The 25,130-nt window shown below is 43.6% G+C and overlaps 1 protein-coding gene across 7 annotated transcripts in view; it reads right to left on the bottom strand.

Moving 5' to 3' along the window:
• The window catches only part of ASAP1 (ArfGAP with SH3 domain, ankyrin repeat and PH domain 1), a 398,854-nt gene that overhangs the window by 333,316 nt on the left and 40,408 nt on the right, over positions 1-25,130 (bottom strand). The window contains exon 1 of one of the 7 annotated variants that reach the window (XM_043507339.1): positions 14,652-15,057. The exons of 4 other annotated variants lie outside the window; for them this stretch is intronic. The gene's annotated coding sequence lies outside the window, so the exon portion shown is untranslated. Of the gene's footprint in view, positions 1-14,651; positions 15,058-25,130 lie in introns of those variants that run through there. 2 more of the 7 variants (XM_043507343.1, XM_043507344.1) reach the window with 2 other exon arrangements.

Below are 25,130 nucleotides of genomic sequence, written 5' to 3'. Positions count from 1 at the left end.
GTAATAAAAAGGCTAAATTTCATTTTTAAAAAGTTGAATGCTTAGATTCTCCTTTACATTCTCGGTGTCCCATTGGTCCATTTAGTCCAGTAACCTGTTTCCTGTGGTGGCTAATCAATGCTTTAAAGCAGGGGTGGGCAAACTTTTTGGCCTGAGGGCCACATCGGGGTTCCAAAACTGTATGGAGGGCCAGGTAGGGAAGGCTGTGCCTCCCCAAACCCTAACCCTATCCACCCCCTCCCACTTCCCGCCCCCTGACTGCCCCCCTTATAAGCCCCGACCATCAACCCCGGCCTGCTCCTTGGCCCCTGACTGCCCCCTCCCGAGACCCCTGTCCCTAACTGCCCCCTCGGTTCCCCCCATCCAACCACCCTGTTCCCTGTCCCCTGACTACCCTGACCCTTATCCACCCCCCTGCCCCCTGACAGGCCCCCCAGGACCCCAACCCCCTGCTCCCTGATTGCCCCGATCTCTATCCACTTCCCTGCCCCTGACAGGCCCCCTGCAACCCCATCCCCTATCCAACCCCCTCTCTAAACCCCTTTTGGAATGCGGCCCTGTGAACGCAAGTGGAGGACTCAGGAGGAGCAGGGGCAGCTGCGCAGCCAGAGAGAAGCGGCGATTTCCCCTTCAAAGCGCCGCTTCTCCCTGAGCGGCTGGGTGGCCGCCTGCTGCTCCTCCTGAGTCCTTCAACCACGTTCGCCACGCTCCTGCACCACCCGCCTGCTCTCCTGTGCCGGCAGGTGAGCCTCCCTTCCTGCTCTCCCCTTCCCCCCCAGTGCAGCCCTCTCCCGCGCTGGCGGCACGGCGAGCTGAGGCTGCGGGTGAGGGGGTATTGTGGGGATGGGGCCGGGGACTAGCCTCCCCGGCAGGGAACTCAAGGACCAGGCAGGACAGTCCTGTGGGGCGGATGTGGCCTGCAGGCCGTAGTTTGCCCACCTCTGCTTTAGGGGAAGGTTTAAAAACCTCCCAAATGGATAATTCTGGAATAATCTATCCATATGAGAAGTTTCTTCCTAACCCTGTCAGTTAAGAATTGGTTTATGCTCTGAAGCACGAGCGTTTATATCCCTTATGAAAATGGTTTTAACTCATCGGGTAACTGGGGATATTGTCATTAATCATATGAATAGCAAATCCTTTTATAAACTCTTCTGAGCTCTTGTTCAATGATATCTTGTGGCCATATGATCTCCCCAAAGGCCAGCTCTTCAAACGAGTGTAACAGCATCAGTGTAAGAGCATCAAACTAAACCTTCCTACGTGCTCAAAAAACAAAACCCCAGTGCTTTTTAAACTCAACTTAGATTTTTACAGGACATAGCTGATCCACTTTAACTCAGTAACACCATTGCCAGTCATTCATCCCCAGCCAAATTTTGATTTATTATAAATTATGACTTACTGCACATCTTTGCTCATACTTCTCTCAAGAATAGGTTACCCTGTCTTTCCCCCAGTCTCTTGCACTGGAAACACTATACAAGAACGGCACAGACAGGAACAGAAGTCAGAATGTTATTCCTCCTGGAACTCTTTTCCTCTCTCCCCATCACCCCTCATTAAAGTGTGGCTAGTATTGTGGCTATTGTGATACTGCAAACATATGAAACTTCCAAGGAGAGAGAATCAATTAGTAGCATAAACAGGATTTTTCAAGTCTATTGCTCACTGCAAAGGCCACACAATAGCTGACATACATAGAATCATAGGACTCGAAGGGACCTAGACCAGTCATCAAGTCCAGTCCCCTGCATTCATGGCAGGACAAAGTATTATCTAGACCATCCCTCACAGGTGTTTGTCTAACCTGCTCTTAAAAATCTCCAATGATGGAGATTCCACAACCTCCCTAGGCAATTCATTCCAGTTCTTAACTACCCTGACAGTTATGAAGTTTTTCCTAATATTGAACCTAAACTGCCCTTGCTTCAATTTAAGCCCATTGCTTCTTGTCCTATCCTCACAGGTGAAAGAACAATTTTTCTCTCTTCTCCTTGTAACAATCTTTTATATACTTGAAAACTGTTAAAAGAATGGCCATACTGGGTCAAACCAAACGTCCATCTAATGCAGTATCCTGTCTTCCGACAGTGGCCAATGCCACGTGCTTCAGTGGGAATGAACATGTAATCATTAAGTGTTCCATTCATGTCCCTTCTCAGTCTTCTCTTCTCCAGACTAAACAAAACCAGTTTTTTCAATCTTCCCTCATAGGTCATGTTTTCTAGACCATTAATCATTTTTGTTGTTCTTCTCTGGACTTTCAATTTGTCCACATCTTTCCTGAAATGTAGTTCCCAGAACTGGATACAATATTCCAGTTGAGTGTGAAATAGAGCAGAAGAATTATTTCTTGTGTCTTGCTTACAACACTCCTGCTAATATATTGCAGAATGATGTTTGCTTTTCTCGCAACAGCATTACACTGTTGACTCATATTTAGCTTGTGATCCACTATGACACCCAGGCCTCTTTCTGCAGTGCTCCTTCCTAGGCAGTCATTTCCCATTTTGTATGTGTGCAACTAATTGTTCCTTCCTAAGTGTAGTACTCTGCATTTGTCCTTATTGAATTTCATCCTATTTACTTCAGACCATTTCTCCAGATCATTTTGAATTTTAATCCTGTCCTCCAAAGCAGTTGCAACCCCTCCCAGCTTGGTATCATCTGCAAACTTTACAAGTCTACTCTCTATGCCAGGGGTGGGCAAACTATGGCCCACGGGCCGGATCCGACCCCTTGGAGCTTTGGATCCAGCCCGTGGGATTGCCACTACCGTGGCGCCGTGCCGCTCCAGGAAGCGGCCACACCACGTCCCTATGGCCTCTGCACGCTGCTTTTGCCTGTGGGTACCTCCCCCAAAGCTCCCATTGGCCAGGAATGGGTTACCGCGGCCAATGGGAGCTTCGAGGGAGGTACTCACAGGCAAGGGAAAGACGTGGAGCCCTCTGTGTCCCCCACCCTCTCAGGGGCCGCACAGGGACGTGGTGCCGGCCGCTTCTCCAAGTGGTGCGGCGTGGGGCCAGGGCAAGTAGGCAGGGAGCCTGCTCCGGCCCTGGTGCATGCCACTGTGACCCTGGAGCTGCTCTAGGTAAGCGGTGCCGGGCCGGAGCCTGAACCCCTCCTGCACCCCGCACTCCAACTCCCTGCCCTGAGCCCCCTGCCACATCCTGCATCCCAACTCCCTGCCCTGAGCCCCCTCCTGCACCTTGCACCCCCCTGCACCTCGACCCATGACCTGAGCCCCCTCCTGCACCTCAACCCCCTGACCTGAGCCCCCTCCTGCACTCCACACCCCTCCTGCACCTCAACCCCCTGATCTGAGCCCCCTCCATCACCCCGCACCCCACCTCTGCCCCAACCCCTTGACCTGAGCTCCTTCCTACACACCGCACCCTCTCCCACACCCCACACTCCACCCCCACACCCAACCCCCTGCCCCAGCCCTGCAAGCAATTTCCCCATCTAGATTTGGTCCTCTGGCCAAAAAGTTTGCCCACCCCTGCTCTATGCCATTGTCTAAATCATTGATGAAGATATTGAACAGAACCAGACATAGAACTGATCCCCGTGGGACCCCACTCGATATGCACTTCCAGTTTGACTGTGAACCACTGATAACGACTCTCTGGAAATGGTTTTCCATCCATTTATGCACCCACCTTATAGTAGCTCCATCTAGGTTGTATTTCCCTAGTTTGTTTATGAGAAGGTCATGCAAGACAGTATCAGAAGCCTTCCTGAAGTCAAGATATACCACACCTACTGCTTCTCCCCTATCCACAAGGTTTGTTACCCTGTCAAAGAAGGATATTAGGTTGGTTTGACATGATTTGTTCTTGACAAATCCATGCTGACTGTTACTTATCACCTTATTATCTTCTACATGTCTGCAAATTGATTGCTTAATTATTTGCTCCATTATCTTTCCCAGATACTGAAGTTAAACTGACTGGTCTGTAATTCTCCAGGTTGTTCTGATTTCCCTTTTATAGGTTGGAACTATATTTGCTCTTTCCCAGTCCTCTGTAATAAATGCCGTTTTTAATGATTTTTTAAAAGTAACCACTAATGGCTCAGATATCTCCTTAGTCAGCTCCTTGAGTAATCTACGATGTATTTCATCAGGCCCTGGCGACTTTAAGACATCTAACTTGTCTACGTAATTTTTAACTTGTTCTTTCCCTATTTTACCCTCTGATCCTACCTCATTTTCACTGGCATTCACCATGTTTGACGTCCAATCACTACTAATCATTTCAGTGAAAACTGAAACAAAAAAATCATTTAGCACTTTTGCCATTTCTACATTTTCAGGTGTTCCCCCTCCCCCAAATTGAGTAATGGGCCTACCCTGGCCTTGGTCTTCCTCTTGCTTTTATTATATTTGTAGAATGTTTTCTTGTTACCCTTTTTGTCTCTAGCTAGTTTAATCTTGTTTTGTGCCTTGGCCTTTATAATTTTGTCCCTACATACTTGTGTTGTTTGTTTACATTCATCCTCTGTAATTTAACCTAGTTTCCACTTTTTGTAGAACTCTTTTTTGAGTTTCAGATCATTGAAGATCTCCTGGTTAAGCCAGGATGATCTCTTGCCAGACTTCCTATCTTTCTTTCTCAGTGGAAATATGGTATTGCACAACCACCTGGGAGTGCTTTAAGCTGTTAAAATCCCACATGTGCATCCTCTAGTACTTAAATGAAACTAATGTACTCCATGCATTCCAGCATCAGTGTATTTCCTTTTTGGAAAAAGAAAAGGAGTACTTGTGGCACCTTAGAGACTCAAATTTATTTGAGCATAAGCTTTTGTGAGCTACAGCTCACTTCATCGGATGCATCCGATGCATCCGATGAAGTGCGCTGTAGTTCACGAAAGCTTATGCTCAAATAAATTTGTTAGTCTCTAAGGTGTCACAAGTACTCCTTTTCTTTTTGCGAATACAGACTAACACGGCTGCTACTCTGAAACCTTTTTGGAAAGAAATTTTCATGCTTATTCCGACACGGATTGGAAAGGACAGAACAGATTTTCTGTTCTCACAACTAATATAGTTCAGTAACAAAGGTGTCACATTTTCAAGAAAGGCCTGCCTTGCTAGAGTTCACAGAGATGGTGTCTGGCCACTTGAATCCTTCTTCCTCCCCTCAGTTATATCTGCAGGGGTTAGTGCAAAGCTCACTGCAGTTTGTATACAGAAAAGCTGAATAAGCTGATTATATTTTTTTGGTATTTATCTTCTTCTTCTACAGAACCTAGTGAATGAATATGCAGTGGAGGCAGTTATGTGGTGCTATGTAGCTAAAGCACCAAGTTGTCATTTCTAGGGATCTGGATTCCTTTTCTGCGTAAATTCACAAATTCATCTGAGTTCGGAGGTTTCTTCCAAGTCGCTATTTAACTTGTATATACACCACAGTTTGGCTCAGTTGGCAATTCTTACTCAGGAGATGCCCAGAATTTCAAAAGCAGAAGTGTTGTACATTAGGACTGAGATACATTAACAGACTTATGGGGAGAAACAGACAAAAGTTTTCAGTCTTGGGTGGCTTAAGCTAATATACAAGCACCTAGCCATATATAAGCACCTAGATAAATAGCCTGACTTTCAAAGGTGCTAAGTACCTGGAGTTCCCCTGAAAGTTACTTATTTAGGTACCTAGCTTTAGGAACTGAAGTTTTAAAAATGGTTAGTTTAACTTCTAGCCGTGATGCCTGGCTCTAGCAAGAATGGTACTCTTGATACTTATACTTAAAGTGAAGCATTACTACTGCAGATTGGCCAGCTCCACATTCATGGTCAACAGAATTATGACTAATTCTATGGTTTAAAAGTTCCTTTGGGATGTTTTTCTCCAAACCCATAAAATACAACATGACATACAAATACCATTCTCCTTCCCCCAAGGAAAAGACAAGCGCCCCTACAGACTCAAACTATAAACTTAACATACAAATAGCACAAAAACCCATTCACTAAAATTCCCTGTTTCCTTGCTATCAGGGTGATCCTAGGTCTAACCCAAGGGTAACTAACTGCTGTGTGATAGGTATCATGTTTTGTGCTTGCTCTACAAAGGATGAGAATCTGTTGGAGCTCTTAGCTTATGAGCCTAGCTTTCTTGCTTAAGTGGTAAAGATTCATGGTTTCAGCTCAGAAAGGCCCCTGTACAATTCCTGGTGTCAGCCAAGATGGTAGCTGTCACATAAATGAGAGCTCATCTGGGATATGAACTGCTGAGAGCCTCAGATACTTGACTTACATCCTCTGGACAGAAGAAGGGCATGTAACCCACTGCTGGGAATGTATTTTCCCTGTTCTGCATAGGATCCACAGAGGATATGGGTTTGCTTCAGAGCCTGACTCTAACTCAAACTGTAGAGATTCTTGCTTTCCACTGTAGAGGTCCCTGCACCAAGATGGTGGCCATCACACAGATTCATTGAGATATCAGTTTCCAACAGCTTATGCACTCTTATGGCCTAATCACCAGATATACTTTAGGCTACTCTGGCAGTGTTAAGGGTCCCTAAAGTGGGGAGAATTGCCCCTGGAGAATACCCTCTGTGCAGGAAGCCTGTGCAAAACTGGCATAAATGCTCTACACCAACCATGATATCTTCTGCTCCCAAGCACGACATCAGGGACAGATCAGAGGACTGTTGGGGCTCAGCCTGAGTGCACAGCCCTATGGCTATTTTATGCTTCCTCTGGGGCATAATGGACCCTGGGAAGAAAAACATAAGTTAGATGTCTTAGGGTATTCTAACTCACTTTTGATGCCAGGTAGGGTCCTGCGGGACTCCAGTATATTGAGGGCACAAAGATGATTTACAATCATCTTTCCGTCCCTGCTCCTGTTCCAAGTGCAGAAATGGAGGAACTGATTATCAGGCCCTTCAAGTCCAGTATTCTCCATAGTAAGGAAATCGGTTTCAGCTGAGCTCGGATATATTTGTCAGTCTAGGCAGTGAGAGCAGATAACAGCTGTACATCTTCTCTTGTGCCAGAACCAGATTTAAGCCCTATCCTACCAAAAGCTGGATGTGTTGCTTCTATCCATCCCTTCTCAATTATACACAACTTCTTAAACATACAAAACAATGATCATGTTAATCTCACACTTATTTTTGAGGACAAGAGTTCTGATGAAGATCTCATTTATCTTTGTGTAATTCTGGAATAACTCTAGTGAAGTCAAAGCAGTTACTCTACTGTAAAAGAGATCAGAATTTAGGCCTGAATGTCTGTACCTATTTAAAAGCTCTACATTCAATATAAATACACAGTATATTGTAGGAATTATAAAATGCCATGACAAATAACTCAATCATTAAGTGTAGCTACTTTTTCATATGAATGTATAAATACTGAGTTGGGCTAAGATCTGAGTCTGATAAGCTTCGCTGCGTACTTGGCTATGATTGTTACTGGTATGAACAGAGATAAAAAAGCACCTGCTGACACATTTAATTATTAAAGGAAGTGCAACAAAGACATGCATCTGATAAGATGGATGTGCCAGATCATTTACACCAGCTGAGAAGCAGATGGTGTTTTATGAGAGATTTACATAGTGATGTAATGTATTAAGTGCTTTGGGTTGTTAGCAATCTAACAAGAGTTTGAGTGCAGGGGAGAAGCAGCAATTAGTCACATCACACATGGTCCATTTATGACAACATGGACTCAGCGTTTTGGTGTAGTCCAAAATGCTAAGGACTGCTGGTTAAAACATTCAGCCCTTTCCAAGGCAGGGACTCACTCACTCAGCCAGGTAATGCACAGTGGGTGCTCACTCAGCCAGGTACTGCACAATGGGTGCACTCACAACTGGCACAGCTGTGCTTGCATCTGTAAAAGAACTACCCTCCCGCATGTTCCACTGGCATCTAGGAGCACATGGAGGATGCACCACCTATTTCACACACACATCTCCCTCCCCGCTGCATGCTCCAGCAATGCACAAGGAGAAAGACAGGAGGCAGGGCCAAGCTGCTGCTGCTCTGATGTTTGTGTGCCCAGCCCCATCTGAAGTCTGAAGAACCAGAACTAGATGGAGCTGATTGACTGGAGCTCTGCTTTCCTCCAGATTCCCCACTATCACTCAGTGGAAACATGCTTCCTCAGGCTACCTAGAGAAGACCAGCTCTTTCACACCAATTACAGAAGACCTGATCCTCCACACGAACTAATAGCAACCTCTAGCAGTTAGAGAAGATCCATCCACCTCGATAACCAAAGGGGACCCATTCCCCACCATTAAAGATCATTACTCTGCAAGTCCACAGCCAGAGGTTGCAGGACAACCTGCCTGCCTTCATGGTTTGCTGAGGAGGGACAGGATGGTGGATTAGGGGATACTGGGCTAGGAGTGGGTGTGGAGAACTGTCAGACTGAGGGGAAGACCATTAATTTTACGGATTGTGATGGGAGAAGAGCAGGTAGCTAACTGTTTGTTTGAAAACCAGATGGGGAAAAACACATGACTGAAGTAGTATTACTCCCATTTTATAGTTGGAATTGTAGAGGCTTGCTCAAGTTCACAATGGCAGAACAAGGTTACACTGGGAATCTCAGATCTTTCCTGTGGTTCAAGCACTAGCCCATAGTATAATTTTCTTCTCCCCAGACTGGAGAATGGATATTAAGAAACACATGTGGTCTGGGACCAACTGATCTGGAAGACCACCTCTCTTTCCATGCCACACTGCCACCATTGTGTTCGGCAGAGGTGCCAGAGTTCAAGATTATATAACAGAGAGGGAGCAGCTGGCAGGGCCTAACTTCCCCTTGGTCCAAAACAATGCTAGTTAGTCAACCTTCATGGCATGCTGCATGGTACACTTGCTTCCTGAGCCGAGAGGTGTTGGGGGGACTTTGGTGGGACACCATACAAGTTGGAAACACATATTTAGCTGCTGGGTTATGATTTAGGTTCCTTGTTGGGCAAAGGGAGGTAACTGGAGTAGCCAGTCTGTATAGCTGACTTCTTTAAAAATGTGCCTGTCAAATAGCACTTAGATTCAGAGCAAAGGATAGGAAGTCCTGCCAATAGCATGTGTATCCGCATTAGAAATAAATGAAAATTGAAAACAAACAAATCTCCTATTGCAGGGGATTAGCAGCAGTTGTTGGTTGTAAAATTTCTCATGAGTCTCTCAACATAGAAAAATTTTGCAATCTTAAGTTGTAGTGGTTTAAGCTCTTTACAACCTGCATGAGCACTGCACAACTAAAGGACCATGCAAATGTATGGGTATGTACCCCCAAAGTTATTTGTCAAAGTAGGACATTTCTGTTTTGTGTGTACCCTGCCTCCCTAACAAGAAATTAGAGATGGAAGAGACCTGGTAGGGCATTTAGCCCACTCATCCACTAGAACAGGAATGCTCACTGCCCTGTATTCCTCCAGTGCTTCTTCAAGTCATGTTCTAAATGCCTCAGCCTATGTGGCTCCCACTAGAGAGACTATTCCACAGCCTCACCTTTACTAAGCTTTGTTACAAATATTCCTCAATTTCAGTTTGTTACTCTGCCTCCTATTCCCTTTATGAAGCTGCTATCCCTCTTATGACAAACTTCCCTCTTTCTTCTCTCCCTATTTTATTTCCTGTTACGTGTTTCACTGTGACATGCCAAGCAGAAACACAATATAGCTTTGACACAGGAGAGCAGCTGGGCCTTGCCCTAGTGGGCAGACGGAAGACAAGTTCCAAAGGATAAAATGAGTGCATTTTATCAGGAGCTTTGTCATGGGATGTGTACAGCTTCCTGGCGCAGTACTACAGTGTAGCTAGCAGAACCAACAAACTCCTCCAACAAACTCCTTTCCTGTTAATATAATTAGAGGTTGCAAATATTTAGAGACAGGCTTTTTTGAATTAGCCACATGCTTCAAATTGTTAAGTGGTTAACCACTAAGCAGCTGCCCCCCCCCCCCCACATACCTGTAGCCCAGCTTGGTGAGTGGGGGGAGGAGGTTTCCTTAGTTTGCTTTCAGTGAGATATATTAGAGAGCAAAGCAAATCAGTAGATTCCTCTTGACTTTTAGAAATAACTAGCAGCCACTGAGAAGCAGTAAACACTGATAATTGTCATTGACGGTTTGTTCAAATTTAATGTTGATGAAAAAAGCTTTGTTCAAAAGCTCTAATTATTAACATGCTGGGCCTGATCCTCAGCTGGTGTAAGTTGGCAAATCTCCATCCACTATCCCAGTTAACAGCAACCAAGGATCTGCACCCTTTCTTTGTGAGTGTACATCTGCTTCTTGACATTGACCTGACCTGCTTCTACCCTGACTTAAACAGGCCACCTATCATGGTGAATGACAGTTCATTCTTTGTCTCCCTTCAGTATTTGGTCCCCCGATGAGAATGCCAACACAAGAGACAGTTACGGTGTTGTGGGATTTTGTGCGTGTGATGTGGACATCTACCTGCCAAGAACTATGCTGATAACACCCACTGATTCCAAAAGACCAATGCCACCTGAGAGTTTTACGATAGCTGGTAAACAGCCATTAAAAAGGTGGCAAACTTTGGCTACTATGGCCCTGATCCAAAGCCCCCTGAAATCAATGGCAGTCTTTCTACTGACTGCCATGGGCATTGGATCAGGCCCCGTGTGCCGAGTTCTGTGAGACCAGGAAGTATGCTAAAGTGTTCTTGCGGGTGGCACTTCATAAGGTCAGACCCAGTCAAACTAGGAGAGTTTTGTGCTGGTTACCTATGACACAGCGGTAAGGTTCTAGCTCTTATTACCAATCCTGTACTGTCTGGGTCATCCAGTCTCCCTCGAATATAGTGGCAGGGTCTCTGAACCTGGAGAGGGATACAGCATTCATCCAGGAACTCATCCCATTTCTGGGTGCTAGAACCCTGCATAAAGATGCAGAGTAATTGCTGCTGACTCACAGTGGTAGATTTTTTTTTTAAAACTCCAGCCAAGATATAAGAAAATATAGCAAAAGAGACACTCTCTCTGGGAGAGGAAATAGGTACTGGGACACACGAGCCCTGCTGGGGCTAGAAACCCTAGAAACAAGCCATGCTCAAGTAGGGGGAGCTTGCTTTGTGGGCAGAATACCAAGACTGAATTTATCCCAATCTGAGTGCTAATTCCATTCCTTTTATTCTGACCTGTTTTTTTTTAAGACTCTATATCAGTGGTTCTCAAACTTTTGTACTTGTGACCCCTTTCATATACCAAGCCTCTGAGTGTGAGCCCCCCTTATAAATTAAAAACACTTTTTAATATATTTAACACCATTATAAATGCTGGAGGCAAATCTGGGGTGGAGACTGACAGCTCGCGACCCCCCATGTAATAACCTCATGACCCCTCGGGGTCCTGACCCCCAGTTTGAGAACCTCTGCTCTATATTGTGTCCTTCCTTCCCTTGCATCTGAGGTACCTCGGCTTCCTAAAGCCAAAAAGGGGACTTTGAATAAGACGGTGAGCGAAGCACAAGCACACTGGCATATTTGGAACCCTCTCCTGAGCTCCACTGAGCCTACTTTAAATCTGGGCTGATTCCCGTTGCGTGACAGAAATATTCCATAAAGTAAAAAAAAATCCCTTTTCTTTTTGTTGTGGGTTGCAAAGCCAGGGAACAGATATTTGTGCAATGAACCCAATCATACAGGGAGACAATTTTGCAAAATCAGCTGCCTTATTTGTCCATGCAGATCACACGGTAGCACATACAAATGCATGTGGACAGTTGCCCCTCTTGTGTGCCTGAAGTGCCCACAAGTATGGGAATTTCACCTGAAATTTGGGTGGCCATTAAAAAAAAAAAGTTCTACAATAGGACTTCTAGAAAGGGTTTGAGAAATGGTAGAAAAATGACTGAAGATTAAAAATGCTCTGCAGGCCAGAAGAGATGCAAAAATCACATCCTACTCTTTCCCCATAGAACAAAGGGGACAGAAAGGGTTAGAACCTTTTAATGTGAGATATGATTTAGTCAAAATAGTTTAGTTACTCTGGTCCATTGATCGTCTGAGCAGAGAAACATCATTGTATGTATTAAATTGATTCTCCAGTACTCTATGCCTGTCAAAACTGTTTATTCACTCTTGCCAACAACAACAAGAAGAAAAGCAGGAGGCTTGGCAGGCACAACAGTGAATGACAGGCACAAAATGAGAGCATAAGTTGAGGAGCGCCTCAGATATGCGGAAAGGAGATTGTACAATAGGGTCTGTAACTGTAGAGCTTATTGGTGGTCATTAGGAATAGACTAAAAAGACCCGAAGGAAATATCTGCAAGGATAACAGGGTGGTTTGTTCTCGATGCCCATTCAGCCCATTCTCTGCTGACTGTCACTGAAAAAATTTCAGAGGGTGAGTTACCATGGTGCTTATTGTTATGTCCGCAAATGGCCACTGGTAGCTGGACCAAGGCTACATTTAAAAAAAAAAACCTAATGTAATAATCATTTTTAGTTAAGAGGAAATGGCTTGGTACAGTTAAATAAACAGAGCGCTGAACAAATTCCCAAAGTCAAAACCAAATTGAAATTTAAAACTTTGTGAAAAAGAAAGTTCACACAAGGGGGAAAAAAAACCACCACATACACAAAGAAATAAAGGTTGTTAATCTGTATTTCCTCTTTCTGGGTGTGGGCAAAAGAGGAAATACCAAAATATCACTAGAAGGGCTATGCTCACAGCATTTCCAGCTTAACCAAAACCAGAAACACTAGCATTTTTACAGAAAATCCTGTTCTTATGACACTGCCAACCTGATTTTCAAACCCAAGAGATTTGATTGGGCTTAGAAAAGTTCCAATGCTTATCTCAACTCATCCTCTGAATTTTCTAAAGGTCACCTGTCATTAGTGACACTTGGACTTGGACATTTAGCCCTTTGGTATTGCTAGGAGTTTTGAAGACAGAATATCATAGCCTGGAGATTAGGATATCCCCCTCTATTCTGCTTTATTTCCAGTCATGCATATAGATAACCAAAGTAGTGTACAGCCTTTAATGCACAGCAGAACACCAAAGGTCTATCCTGCATACCATTACTGAGGTGAGAAGTCCCTACTCATGCCTCTGTTGGCTCCAAGGAGCTACTCACATGAGTATGGGTGTCTGGGAAGGATTAAGCTAAAAGTGCATAACTTTGAAAGAGAATCTCAATTTTCCATGTGTAAAACACTGGCTACTTTCTCTTCAGCATCACAAGAAAACAATAAAAATGGCATTCTTACAAGACTGATGGAAGGAGATGTGCCTAATCCTGACAATCTCACTCACAAAAGCTTCCTATTGACATCAGTGTGTTGCATAAGAACTGCAGGATCAGATCCAAGATGTTGCACGGGAAGGGTGAGCACCAAAATAAAAACAAATGTGTTTAGAATCTCCAAGGCCTCCACACAGTAAGATTAAAATGCAGAAGTTGGTGAGCGCTTTCTTTCAGTTTGTAAATGGAAAAATATTTTCCCACTAAAATACCTAGAGAATTTTAGTTTTAAAATGGCTTGACTGCCCCAGACCTGCAAAACTGTACATTAAAATTCAAGGAGATTTCAGTATTCCAATGTGAAAACACTGAGGTGTAAATATCTCTGATCCCTCTAGCACAGATGCTCCCTAATATCCAAGCAATTTGAGGCAATCTAATCCCCCATCCCCACTAAAAGATTTTTGAACTAATTCAAATAACTCAGGGTGTTGAGTGTAACTAGAGCATTTTTTTTAAGGACAATGTAAAATGAATTTCAATAGTTTACTGCCTGTATGGGTCTGATTTTTCCCTTTGGTTCAGACAGAACTCGCACTGAATTTCTAGAGGAGATTTGCCTGAGCAAGGACTAGAAGATTGGGCCTTAAGTGTTTCCTTTCAAATGCTGACTCATTGACTGTGAGACCATCAGACTCACTGAATTTGTGATCAGGGTTTAATTAAAAATACACAAGACTTCTATCACTGCCATGCACTGTAATTTAATCATAAACCATGTCTTACATTTTGTTTTAGTTGCACAATTCATTTGCTACAAGGTATCTTTCAGCAATTCTGCTACAGACAGAAAGAAGCCCCTTTTTGGCCTCTAGCAATACAGCTGCACTAAATACATTTTTGCTTCTATTACAAATTTATTTGAAAAGGCAACAGGAAAAAAGTGTCACACTGATTCTTTTTAAAATTTAAAACCAAGTTTAGATTCAACATGCAAACGACCTATGAGGACTACAATTAAAAATACAGCCATAAAATTCCTATTTTAACAAAAACCTCTGATTCACTCACTCTTTTCTAAGATCAAGACATTGTGGTCTACCAAGTAACTTATATATGGGCACAATCCTGAAAGCTCTTGCTTACATGTGAAATTCTTAAAGTTAATCAGGCTACTCGTGAGTAAGGGTTACTTTCAAGAGCAAGTATTTGCAGAATCAGGCTCTATATATTTTGTTCAGGTAAATAGCATGCAATTACAAGGAATTAAAAAATGGACTTCACCAGCATACCCCACTCCCCAAAAGTCCTTTCTTCTCAGTTTCATGGATCTGTCTGTTGTAAAGTGATTAGCAATCAGATTCAATGGACACATACTCACACCTTGTCTTTGTCTAAGTACTGTACAGTACTAACCACACCTAACTTTAGCATGCTGCAACTCACCAGAACTTGTGCAGTTTGAATTCCCATTCCAAATTTGTTCCTCAAACCTAAGGCCATTATTCCATTTTAGGCTAAAACATCTTCTCCCATGGGCCGCTGAAAGAAACCATGTTTCTTCAGTTATTTCCAGTTAAAAAAAAATAAAATCCAATGTACAGTGGTCCACAGATTTCTGGAGACTAAAAGTTTTGATTTCCATCCATAAGTGTCCTGAGCAGTAAGGACACACAGGCACTACAACTGGAAAGGGAGCAGGAAGGAAAGCCTACCATGTGAGCACAAAGAAACCCCCCCACAAAAGTCTGTTCAGTGGACAGCACTTGGGTCGATAGCAAGGATTTCAGGAAATCCAAACACTTAACAGGAAATCTGATGACTGGATAAACATTCCATAATCTCCACAGATACAGTTAACATGCTGCGTCTCCAGTTAACCCTTACCCTGACGACTGCTAAAACTGAAATCTGACATTCCTTGTAACATAATCTATGTAGTTGGGTTCAAAAGTCTAAACGGTTCTTCATTATGTGTTTGTCTGAGCAAGCAGAGCTCTGTTGAGACTCCTTTTTAGCCTATTGTGGAGGATATTTTTCCCCTCTTGCTTTTGATCTCTACATGGTGACATTTAACTTAAATTGTACAATTTTTGTTAGGTTAGTATTCCTCATTTGAAAAGTAAATTATATTGTAGCCTTAGTCTGCAGCAGCAGGATAAGCCTGTCTGAATATCTGTGTGCTGCTAACCATGTTCACCTAATAGTTCTCTATTTGCTTTATTTCCATCTGTATTTTTAGTTTTTTCTTTCTTTTGCTGTAACATCAGATTTATACAGCCTCCTATTAGTTACTTTACAGGTACCATTTGATGATTTTATTATTCTGTTGACTGAAGCAGAATGGAGGAAGGACAGTTTAAAAAAATGAGAACACTCTTAAAGAAACGGGATAATTTTTTTTAAAATACCTTTACTATACTTTATCAATTACTTCAAATTGAAACTCTGCAGTTCTTAGTCAGAATAAACTCTCGATGAAACCCCGGGGAGTCTTGCCTAAATAAAGATTTTGCTTTGTCTCTTTTGGTTTACTTTCCTATGTAGCATGAAAATAGCATGTTGTATAATTTTCTCATGGGGTTTTTATTGTTTCCTATAATTTTTTAATTTTATTGGATAAAAACTTAATTAGGACCCTGAGCAGTTGTAGCTTTTAAAGACCCGTTAGAACTTTGTGCAAAAGTAGGTGCAGAATTAACCCCTGATCCTGCAAATGCTAATGTGTACACTTAATTTTCAAACATGAGTAGTCCCATTGAAATCAGTGGGAATATTCACATTCAGATAGTTAAGCATATGTGTGTTTGCAGGATTGAAACCATACTATGTTTTCTGAAAGAGGCCAGGTGCAAGTCTGGATGACTTTCTGGTGTTAATAAATTCTAAAGGCCAGGGTCTACTGCAGGGATTGGCAACTTTTGGCACGCAGCCAGTCAGGAAAATCCGCTGATGGACCGGGACGGTTTGTTTACCTGCAGCGTCCGCATGTTCAGCCAACTGTGGCTCCTACTGGCCATGGTTCACCGTTCCAGGCCAAAGGGGACTGTGGGAAGCGGCGGCTAGCACATCCCTCGGCACACGTCGCTTTCCACAGCCCCTATTGACCTGGAAGAGCGAACCGCGGCCAGTGGGAGCTGCGATTGGCCGAACCTGTGGACACTGCAGGTAAACAAACCATCCCGGCCCGCCAGCAGATTTCCTGACAGGCCACTTGCCAAAGGTTGCCAATCCCCAGTCTACTGCTAAGAATATCTTGCCCCCATCTCCCTTGAATCTGTACAGGGCATATGGCATGCTGGAAAGCAAAAGGATGTCCCTGGGTATCTGGACTCTCCTGCGTCCTTGAGGGCTTTGTACAGGATAACTAGCACTTTGAACGTCACCCAGCCAGTGAAAGGCTTTGGACATAGGAGTAATATGCACTCACTCATTAACCTGGCTGGCAGAGAGGGTGGATACCCACATTCTGCACTAGCAGAAGTATCCTTTATGGGAAGTCCCATGTATAATATCTGTATGTTTACGTCAGGTATTTTTAGGGTGGCCATTGTTGTACTATATAGGCACCAAATAAGAGATACACAGTGATATGATTGAGGTGGCTTCCTCTCTTCATCTCTTTTACTGGCTCCCGGAGGGAAGAATTTGGAGGAGGTACCAGGAAGTCAGTCTGTGTGCACATTGATAGAATGCTTGCTGCAGTTACCATATGTCTGTATGTAGATCACTTAATACAGTGAGAGTTTCGTTTTAGAAACATGGTGTCCTCATATGGCATTACCCAGCACATGGTATGCGAAATATAGTGGCAACAATCAGTCTAGTGCAGTGGTTCTCAACCTTTCCAGACTACTGTTCCCCTTTCAGGAGTCTGATTTGTCTTGCATACCCCAAGTTTCACCTTTCTTAAAAATACTTGCTGACACAATCAGATATAAAAATACAAAAGTCACAGCATACTATTACTGAAAAATTGCTTACTTTCTCATTTTTAACCATATCTTATTAAATAAATTGATTAGAATATAAATATTGTACTTACATTTCAGTGTATAGTGTAGAGAGCAGTATGAACAAACCATTGTCTGTATGAAATTTTAGTTGCTACTGACTTTGCTAGTGCTTTTTATGTAGCTTGTTGTAAAACGAGGCAAATATCTAGATAAGTGGATGTACCCCCAGGGGTATGTGTACCCCTGGTTGAGAACCAGTGGTCTAATGAGACCCACAGCAAGGAAGAGTGTGATTAACAGGCAAACAAAACGGTACCTAGAAACTGAGCAAGCAGGCAGCATGGAGGGACTCAGACCACCAAGAATGTTGGATTTCCTGACAAAAAACCTTGCACAAGCATAAAAGCAAGAATTGAGTCTGTATACAGAGCTGATCATGGGGGATACAGATGAGAAAGTGACTGTAAAGCTAGCTTTTTACTGTCTCATTGGGGGCATGGGAGGAAGGATAAGAAGTAAATAAGACCTTGTTGAAAAAAATGTTTTCACAAAAAATTCTGATTTTGAAAAAATGCCATTCTCAACTAAAACATTTTAATTTGAAAACTTTCACCCTTCTCTAGTAAGAAGGGAATTGGGGGAGGGGAGAGAACCTATAATTTGCTGCTACTAATGTCTGCTATAACTCTGTCAGAGGTAGACAAATGTTCTTCTGCAGAACACAATTTACTCTTGATGAGCAAGGACAAAATAATAATAAAAAAGGACAAAATAAAAGAAGCCATCAGACTTGAGCCCATTTCATTGTTCCCTAAATGCAAATGGGATTGTAGCTACCTTTATCTTAAGTAGCAGAGGAGCAAGTAGTCAGGCTTAGAACTGTTTGGAAAATTTCAACAAGAGTGAAAAAAAAATAGTTTTCATTGAAGTCTTCCATGGAAAATTTTGACTTTTCAACAAGAAACCCAAAATCGTAATATTTTCAGCTGAAAATTGCAAACACTGGGGCAGGAGGATTGTTTTGTTGATTAAAAATTGATTTTTTTGTGTGGAAAGCACAATTTTCTTCAGTTGAAAATGCAATAATCAATCTAGAATAGAGTTGTGATTGAAATGTTTAGGAATGGGCCTAATCAGATAGAGAGGAAAGGGTAGAACATTGGTTGAATGATAAAACTGATAAAAATAAATCATAAGGAAAAAGTCTGCATAATGAAAATAGAGCAGAACAAAAGCTTGAAACCATTGCCAGCTGAATTACTGGAGCTGAAAACAGGGTAAGCCTCCTTGAAGACCACACTGCTACAAGCTATCCACTATCACAGACACAAAACAGCCAAAAGCTTTATTGAATACAGATGTGAAAATCCTTGCCAATAAGTTAGAAAGAAACACATACTCTCCGTAACATGCCCAGATCAGCTGGGCTTTATACTTGGTTTGTTCCACCATTCCTAGATCTTAATATGCTTAAGTGTAAGAGCTGGTGAAAATAATTCAAAATTTTCAACAAAATGCTCTAAAAATGACTAAATTAAGTAGATGATTCTAATTCAGTGACATTCAAGATGATTTAGCTCAGTTTCTGAAACAGAAAATACAACTCTCCTAATTAATTATCACTGAAGGTTTATTTGACAAAAATAAAAAAAATTACTAAAATTTAGTGGAATCATCAAGTCCCCAAATTCTATCATTTTCAGTGTTGAAACGGCAGGACATATTAGTACAAATAGTTGGAAGATGGCCTTTTTTCCAACAAAAATTAACAAAAACACTTTCCCTTCCTATTTTCATCCAAATTCTTTGAATTTTTTGGGGGGGAGGAGTGTTAAAAGACTGAAAATCAAAAAATAATTAAAAAAATAAAAAATCCCACTTTTTTTGTTTTGGGATATAATTTTGCATGTTCATCACCAATCAATTATGATGTGGTGCTTCTCCCTTGAAAACTACTAACTTACTCATGTAGTTAATTTACTCTTTTTAAACCTCTGAATTTGGCCAGACATATTTAGTTGGGGATCCCAGCCGACTAAGCGACTACTAGAAGCTAGATTCCGCTGGAATACTGTGAAGTGTAGAAACAGAGTTCCACATTCACTCTGTGACCATATACTGGATTTATAACACACACTTAAACTCAGGCAAACTATTACAGAAAATGACTAGAAAACAGACAGATTGCATGAACACTAACACTACTTAACATAAACCATAAATAGTATTTGTATCACAAAGTTCAGCAATTAGCTGCTTTACAGACTTCTTACTGTGTTACAATAAATATTTGTTCGTAACGTCTTTCAATTTCTAAGATGTTTGCTTAGCAATCCCTACCCGTTCTACTATGTTATTCTCCTTCCTAAATGAGCAATCAGTATCCCTGCTGGCAGCATTTTGCATTAGCAAAAGCACCAAGCCCTCCTCATACAACAACACATCACTGCTCTTATATTAAACAACAAATGTTACCACTTTCCCCACTGTTCAATCAGTGAAATACAACAGAAGCAGTGTTCTAACAGGTTAACACCACTTTGGTACATTTATTAATTAAACAAATAACATCTCTCAGCATTATGGAATAGCAGGAATTAGAAACTGATTAACAAAAGACACTGGAGCCTTGGTGACTATTGCAAACTGCACCAAGAAAACAAGAAGATAATTTGTTTCACCGCTAGAGGTTTCACTAAATATCATAATTAAAGCTGATCAAAAATGGTAAGTATTTTACATGAAAATATTCAAAATGTTTCCTTTCTAACTGTTCTAATTTTTCTGTGAGATGCAAAGATTGAAAATATTTCAGCTTTAATTTTTTCTCCTCTCTTTTTTTGCTGCTGAAAAAGGGAGGGGAGAAAAGGAGAAGAGGAAGGGGGGAGTGAAGAAAGTAGAGTGGGAAAGTGACATCTCCATCCCCACACACCCTACAATTTTCAGGGGATTTGTTCATTGGAAAATTTCAAAACAAAATGAAACAATTTTCCATGAAAAAAGACCATTTTTCAGAGAAAGTTTCAAACTAAATATTACACTATCTTTAGTCATAATATACAGCATAGAACCACAATCTGTCTTAAACTGTCTGCCTTTTTTTCTTTAATAAACAGCTGCCAACTAAAGACTCACAAACAGACTTCCCCACAGCTTGAGTTCCTGCTTTGTTTGCCAGGGATCAAAAACTTGTCTGGAACTCCACACAACAAACAGAGACATGTAGTAGTTGAATTAAATACTGCAAATGAACACATCATAATACAATTTAAAAGCTTTCTAGCAACATAAAGCAACTTAAGGGAATTTTAAAAGTTGGGTACAATCACTATTCGTCTGCATCATTCATCTTGGACTTATAGCCCTGCAGAAAAAGCAGGGAAAATATTTCATAGTACATCCTGTGAATCTCGAGCCATATGTGTGTTTTCCTTTTATCACTACACTGTTTTTTGCAGTCCCCCACAAGAACTGGTAGAAAAAATGACTCCTTGCCATGCTGCCACTGGCTGATTTTAGAAAATTTATATTACAGTTACAGTATTGCAAAACTCCAAGCATTCAAAAATCAGGTCTCAGGCCCTAAACAAATAACGAGGTTATTTTTTTAAAATCTCATACGTTTTAAGCCAAACTTTGGGGCTCTTTCTGAGCCCGGCATGGTGCATATAAGCCACATTGTCAAGGTTTACCCTACAACAGTGAAGGCTAAAAACTTCTAAAAAACAAAAAATTAAAATTAAGATTCTCATATAATCCTTTGATTCCTGGAGCAGAGGCTTTAAGAAAAACGCCAAGTATCATGAGACTTGCTGTGAAGTTGTAAGTCAGGGGTGGCGGGTTTGTATAATTTTTGGTGGTGCCCAGAACAGGTCCAAGTCCCCCCCCACACACACACACGTGCCTTGTAAGCCAATATACAGTAACTCCTCACTTAAAGTCGTCCCGGTTAATATTGTTTTGTTGTTACGTTGCTGATCAATTAGAGCAGTGGCTCTCAAACTTTTTTTTCCACGGACCACTTGAAAATTGCCAAGGGTCTTGGCGGACCACTTAGTGATCTTTCCAAATGTTGTTTGTACTGTTAGCTAACTATTGTAAAGCACTTTGGATAAAAGAGCCATATTAAAAAAAACCCTAAATAACAATTAACTTTTTTTGTTCTACACATAAACGCACAAAACTCATACTTTAATAGCAGTTGTCTTAACCTTTCTAATGCGATGGATGTGCCCTCTCTCCCGCACTACAGCAGCCCCCAAGCTGGGGCTGGGAAGGAGTGGAAGCGGGGGGTCTCCTTCTCTCCCCTGCCGCACCAGCCCCCAAGCTGGGAGTGGGAAGAAGGGGGATCTCTCTCTCTCCCGCACTGCAGCAGCTCCTAAGCTCTGGCTGGAAAGGAGCGGGAGGGGGTCTCTTCCCTGCCACAGCAGCTACAGAGCTGAAGCTGGGAAGAAAGGAGGTCTCTCCCCAGCAGCCACAGCCCTGGAGCCTCTTTCTCTGGCCGCGGTAGCCCTGCATGTCCCAAATTCCCCCCACCCCCTCTTCTCACACCACTGCCCTCTCCTACGTACCCTCTATTCCCCCCATGGCCACCACCTCCCCTTACATGTGCATCTTGTCCAAGGTCCAGGAACCTAATTAAAGGGGCCATGCCTGCGCAGCTCCACTAATTAGGTGGGTGGCCCTTCATTCTCTCATGGGCGGTCACCCAGGAGTGCACCTTAGAGGGATCTATCCACGGACTACAGTTTGAGAACCTCTGAATTAGAGAACATGCTCGTTTAAAGTTGCTCAATGCTCCCTTATAGTGTTGTCTGGCCGCTGCCTGCTCTGTCCACTGCTTGCAGAAAGAGCAGCCTGTTGGAGCCAGCTGATGGGGGCTTGGAACCAGGGTGGACCGACAGCCCCCCTCCCCATCAGCTCCCCTAAGTTCCCTGTGTGGCTGCTGCCCACCACGCTATCAATTGCTGGCAGTTCAGCTGTCCCTCCCCCACTGCCCTGTGCTGCTCCTGCCCTCTGCCTTGGAGCTGCTCCTGGAGCCTCCTGCTTGCTGTGCACGTAGGGTGACCAGATGTTCCTATTTTATAGGGACAGTCCTGATTTGGGGTTTTTTTTCCCCCACCCCCTGTCCTGATTTTTCACACTTGCTGTCTGGTCACCCTTTGTGCAGGTTGGGAGGAGAAAGAGGGGTGTTGTTGTCAGGGTGTCCCCCTCCCCTGTTCCTGCCCCGCCCCCATCTCCACAGAGCCGGGGGGGACATGGCAGGGCTCAGAATGGAAGGAGCTTGCTGGCAGCAACTGCTGTCTCCACCTCTCTCTCTCTCTCGCACACAGCGTGTGTGTCTCTGTCTCTCTCTCTCTGCCATGCTGTCTTCCCCCCTCCATTCCTGCTGCCTTATAGAGTGAGGCTGCATTAACAATAATGTGTTAACCCTTGGGGGCTCAGCCAAGTGCTAGTTCATCATTTAGCAGTAAGGCATTCCCTGGGAAATATCCCACCCTCTTCCACCCTCTGACTTCACCACCTCAACCAAGCTTCACAATCATCATTGCTGTGTACAGTATTAAACTGTTTGTTTAAACTTATGCTGTGTATATATAGAAAATATAGGTTTTTGTCTGGGAAAAAAAAATTCCCTGGAACCTAACCCCCCATTTACATTAATGCTTATGGGGAAATTGGGTTCGCTTAACATCATTTCACTTAAAGTCACATTTTTCAGGAACATTAACTACAACATTAAGCGAGGACTTACTGTATATTTTTTAAAATAATGTAAAAGTATGAGGGCTCTGGGGTGGGGTGGGGGCTCAGGCAGAGGGCTGGAGTGCAGGGGTGAGGGCTGTGGGTGAGGGGTTTGGGGTGTGGGAGGGGGCTCAGGGCTGGGGCAGAGGGTTGGGGTGCAGGGAGTGAGGGCTCTGGGGTGGGACAGGGCTGGGGATGAGGGGTTTGTGGTGCAGACAGGCTGCCCTGGGCAAGGGCCAGAGAAGAGGATTCCCCCCAGCCCTCTCCCCGCAGGCAGCAGTGAGCTCTGGGGGAGGGCCCCCCTGCACCACACTCACCTCACACCACTGCCATTGCACGTGCTTCTAGGGCCCCTCTCAGGTACAGGAAGCCCCCTCACCTCCCCTGTGGTGGGTGCCGGGGGGAGAGGGGCTTCCATCATATGTGCACCTCCTCCCCTGCTGCTGCCCCTCACTGTAGCTTCACTGAGGGTGGGGCTGCCCCTTGTCCAGCGTGGGGCAGGAGCGGTGACTGTGGGCGGGAGGGCCCCTGTGCTGGTGGAGGGTCCTGTTGGAAAATGAAAGTGTCTGAGGGGGAAGGGCAGGCTCAGGGTCAGCCGGTCCAGGCAGTATTGCGAGGTGGGGGGGGCCCTAGGACCCTGCAGCAGCAGTGGATGCAGGGAGGCAGCACAGAGCTGCAGGGGAGAGGCAGGGACACTGCGGGAGCCGGGGCAGGAAGGGGAGGCCGGGGGACACTCGGGGGAGGTGCGGGGGGGGGGGCGGCAGGCAGGGCCGGGGGAGAGACCTGGCCCCGAACATTGGTGGAGCTGGGCCCTCGGGCTCTGAATATTGCTGGGGCACGGGCACCACGGGCCCATATAACTCGCCGCCTATGGTAAGAGTTGGCAAATATTAAAAAGTCATTTGATTCCGTTTCAAGGCAAACGTATAGCACAGAATATCCCTTACCCCAGAGTTCAGTAAACAAGAGGAAAGAAATGTCTCTAGAAAACTTAAAATAAAATTCTAAGTGCAATTATGAAATGGCTTTGGAAATGGATAAGGAAGATAACAAATTTTCCACCAAATGCATCCGATGAAGTGAGCTGTAGCTCACGAAAGCTTATGCTCAAATAAATTTGTTAGTCGCTAAGGTGCCACAAGTACTCCTTTTCTTTTTGAAGATAACATGATCACTGGTTTCAGAAAAAGAAAAGGAGTACTTGTGGCACCTTAGAGACTAACAAATTTATTAGAGCATAAGCTTTCGTGAGCTACAGCTCACTTCATCGGATGCATTTGGTGGAAAAAACAGAGGAGAGATTTATATACACACACACAGAGAACATGAAACAATGGGTTTATCATACACACTGTAAGGAGAGTGATCACTTAAGATAAGCCATCACCAGCAGCGGGGGGGGGGGGGGGGGGGGGGGGGGGGGGGGGGGAGAGGAAAACCTTTCATGGTGACAAGCAGGAAGACTAATTCCAGCAGTTAACAAGAATATCAGAGGAACAGTGGGGGGTGGGGTGGGAGGGAGAAATACCATGGGGAAATAGTTTTACTTTGTGTAATGACTCATCCATTCCCAGTCTCTATTCAAGCCTAAGTTAATTGTATCCAGTTTGCAAATTAATTCCAATTCAGCAGTCTCTCGTTGGAGTCTGTTTTTGAAGCTTTTTTGTTGAAGTATAGCCACTCTTAGGTCTGTGATCGAGTGACCAGAGAGATTGAAGTGTTCTCCAACTGGTTTTTGAATGTTATAATTCTTGACGTCTGATTTGTGTCCATTCATTCTTTTACGTAGAGACTGTCCAGTTTGGCCAATGTACATGGCAGAGGGGCATTGCTGGCACATGATGGCATATATCACATTGGTAGATGCGCAGGTGAACGAGCCTCTGATAGTGTGGCTGATGTGATTAGGCCCTATGATGGTATCCCCTGAATAGATATGTGGACAGAGTTGGCAACGGGCTTTGTTGCAAGGATAGGTTCCTGGGTTAGTGGTTCTGTTGTGTGGTGTGTGGTTGCTGGTGAGTATTTGCTTCAGATTGGGGGGCTGTCTGTAAGCAAGGACTGGTCTGTCTCCCAAGATCTGTGAGAGTGGTGGCTCGTCCTTCAGGATAGGTTGTAGATCCTTGATGATGCGTTGGAGAGGTTTTAGTTGGGGGCTGAAGGTGATGGCTAGTGGCGTTCTGTTGTTTTCTTTGTTGGGCCTGTCCTGTAGTAGGTGACTTCT

The sequence above is a fragment of the Dermochelys coriacea genome, chromosome 2, assembly GCF_009764565.3.
Source record: "Dermochelys coriacea isolate rDerCor1 chromosome 2, rDerCor1.pri.v4, whole genome shotgun sequence".
In the NCBI taxonomy this organism is placed as follows: domain Eukaryota; kingdom Metazoa; phylum Chordata; order Testudines; family Dermochelyidae; genus Dermochelys; species Dermochelys coriacea.
Note: the sequence above shows the minus strand (reverse complement) of the source record. Positions and strands in the feature narration are given on the sequence as shown.